The sequence below is a fragment of the Rhinopithecus bieti genome, unplaced genomic scaffold (assembly GCF_001698545.2).
Source record: "Rhinopithecus bieti isolate Rb0 unplaced genomic scaffold, ASM169854v2 scaffold_13710, whole genome shotgun sequence".
Taxonomy (NCBI): Eukaryota; Metazoa; Chordata; class Mammalia; order Primates; family Cercopithecidae; genus Rhinopithecus; species Rhinopithecus bieti.
In genome coordinates this window covers 919177-922630 of record NW_016807962.1, presented here as the reverse complement: position 1 = coordinate 922630, position 3454 = coordinate 919177, and positions in this window count along the sequence as shown.

The following is a 3454-nucleotide window of genomic DNA, read 5'->3' as shown; positions in this document are numbered from 1 at the left end:
GAAAAGAAAGGAAAGAAAGCCTGGGCGCAGTGGCTCACACCTGTAATCCCAGCACTTTGGGAGGCTGAGGCAGGTGGATCACCTGAAGTCAGGCGTTCTAGACCAGTCTGGCCAACATGGCGAAACCCTGTCTCTACAAAAATTAGCCAGGCATGGTGGCACATGCCTGTAATCGCAGTTACTCAGGAGGCTGAGGCAGGAGAATTGTTCGAACCTGGGAGGCGGAGGTTGCAGTGAACCATGATCGCGCCATTGCGCTTCAGCCTGGGCAACAAGAGCAAGACTCTGTCTCAAAAAAAAAAAAAAAAAAAAAAAGAGAAAAGAAAAGAGCCAGGAGGGGAAGCTGCTTGTCAGTTTATACACAAGGCTTTGATCCACTATGTTATTTGACTCTTCCACAACCTCACAAAACATTTGTATACCCCTTTACACCTTAGGAAATGGAGGCACAGAGAGGTGAGGCACTGATATGGGGTCACACAGCGAAGAGGGCAAGGCTCATCACTCCAAATGCCCCACCTGGATGGGGGCTTCCTAAGAGCTGACTACGGGGCCCATTCAGCCCCCCTCCTCTGTGGGCTCTGCAGGAGTTGAGTAGGGCCCTCCCCTGGAACCTAGGCCAGTGCCAGCTACGAAATGGTTCACAGATGACCAGGCAGGCCTGCTTGAGAAGGGAGGGGACTCACTGACCTCACACTGGGACCATATGCCACCCCCTCTGGTTCCCCAGTGGGTGCGGAGCTGTCTGGGCCCATACTGAAGGGGGAGGAGGAAGCCCAGAGACCTGGAACCTCAGCCCCAGGCCTGGGCCAGGGAGAAAGGAGGGAGTGTGGGCCTCACTGGGGCCCGAGGCCCACCTGGAGCTTGGCAGCGTTTCTGGGTCAGGGCAGGGAGAGGAAGTACACAGAGAGAGTGGCTCCAGGCTTGGCCATCTGGGCTGAAATGCTGGCTGCTAGGGTTGGGGTGAGGAAAGAGGGCTGGGGCTGGGGCCTGGAGAGTGGATTAGTCTCCCCCGGGCCACAGGATTGGAGCCCTCAACTTCAGGGCAGCCAGTGTGGAGTGGAAGCCCAGGGCTCCTGTGGGCAGAAGGCAGCAGGCATTCTGGGAGAGGTGGTCTTGGCGGCTGTATTTAGGTTCCAAGGTGGAGCCCACCCTAATCCCCAGCCCCATGTGTGACCCTGGGTGAGTCGCTCCTTCCCTTGGCCTCACTTTCCCATCTTCAGGGAGAGATACTGCCCCACCCTGACTGCTCTGTGCTGGGGTGAGAGAGTCAGCCAGACCCTCGTTGGTTGCAGAGTTGATGCCAGATCCTGGCTTGCCATGTGTTAGGGAGGGTCCTCTGGGCAAGCAGCTGATTTTGAGGGCCTCAGCTTCCCCAGTTCATCAGTTTCTCTCAAGGTTCCTTCTACCTCAGACATTCCGGGGCTTTATGACAGGCTGCCGACATGTACGAGGGAGATGTGCGTGTCCTCTTCTCTGGGCTTCCGGAGGACAGGAGGGGACCTATAGGTGGCGGTTTGGGGAATGGGGAGATTTTTAGATCCTGATGGAATATCTGGAGGTGAGCTGAGCAGAGCTGTCTCATCTCCATTTAACACGTGGAAACCTGAGACCCAGAGATATCACATGGTGACCCCCTCTTAGAGCCCTGGCCTCTCCCGAGGGCTCTGCCCTCGGCCCAGCCCTGGGTGACTTGATTGGAAAAGCACTCACACTCCCTGAGGCTCTGTCTGTGTGTGTTCAGATGTCCACGCTTGACTGGTCCCCAACTTCCGCCTGTGTTGAGAGGGGCAGAGCCATCCAAGCCTGGGGTCATCTTGTCCCTGACTGCACCGTTTTCTGCAAAGGATGTCATGTCATTAAATATATCAGTGGCCTTTGTGAGAAAGTCTAGGGGGGCAGTGGCAGCGGTGGTCGCCTGGCCAGCCTGGAGTGCTTTAGCGTGACCTCATGGGGCTTGTCTATGCTTTTCCTCGAATGGGGTGACCTGGCCCCAGTCTCCCCCTTCTTCCTAGTGAAGATCCTGCTCCTAGCCTTATTCCTGGATGAACAGTGGATGCAGGAAGTCGTCATTGCCTGCCAGACAGGCCACCTCCTGGGGCAGAGGCCATGACCTTAACCATGAGTGTCCCCTGTTCCCCCACCCCCACCCCTGCCCAGAGCTCCAGAGACTGAAAGGTTGACACTGTCCTTGGAGGCGGATGTGTGCAGGACTGCCTGGCTGGGGACTTCACCGGTCACCACCACCCACCCTCGTCCCAACAGGAAACCTGACAGCTCTGAGCCTTCCAGACACCCATTGTGTGGGGACTGGTGTGGGCTCCGATGCTTCCCCTGTCAGGACTCCTGTCGCCCCTAGCCTACTCCTGTCCCTTGACAAAGCTAGCTGTTAAAGAAAGTTCCAGACTGTTTCCACTCCCCTGTCTCTGCATTCCGTACTGCTCAACCTTACGATCTTTGCTCCTTTCAGCCCCCTGGGTTCAAATCTTGCCTCCTAGTGCAAGCCCTGTGACTTTAGGGAACTCACCTACCCTCGTTCTGCCTCTTGACATTTCTTTTGGAGAAAGAAATAACCATCTGCTTCTTAGGATTATTCTGAAATTAAATGAGATGATGTGGGTAAAATGCTAAGAACAGGACCTGGGACATAGTGCACGCTAGATGCAGTTCAGCTACCATGATTAGGATTAAACCTAAACTCTACCCTCAAACCTCTCGAGGTCAAACTTGTAACCCTCCTCTGTTAAGAAGACTTGGGTTTCTGTAGTGCCCCACGCATGACCATCTCTCTTCCCCTGGGGGAGGCTGGTGTTTGAAGACAACTGGTTGTGGTTGCTGTTATCATCCCCCCTGTACAGAATGGCCTGTTGCTGAAGGCTGTGCTCTTCTGTTTTATGCTCAGCTGCAGAAATGGGTGATCTGGAGGAAAAACTATGCTTTATGGGCAGTTTAAGGCTTTTCAAAGGTAATTTTGGCAATACGCTTTTTTAAAATTTTTTAATCTTTTCTCATTGACTTCAACCCTGACACCCCAGAGGGATTCAAGACTGCCTTGGGCTAGCCTCCCTCCCCTGCATCTGGTGACCCTGCTGACCCAACCCTGGCCTGGCCCATGATGTACCTTGACTTTCAGCCCAGCCCTGATGCCACCCACTGCTGCTTTTCCAGCAGGGATGCTGATGGTTTTCTGCCCAGAGGGGAATTTTTTGGGTCCATCCCTCCCTGGTCATCACAAGTAGCCTCCTGTGTCCCCATTATTCAAACTGACTAGTGGGGTATACCAGGAGCTGGCGGGGGGTATCTGTCCTTGGAGTCAGAGTAGACTTTTAAAGGAGGGGTGCTTCAATTTGCAATTGCAAAAATGTGGAACCAACTCAAATGCCCATCAATCAATGAGTGGATAAAGAAACTGCGATATATATATTATATATATGAAATATATATAATATATATA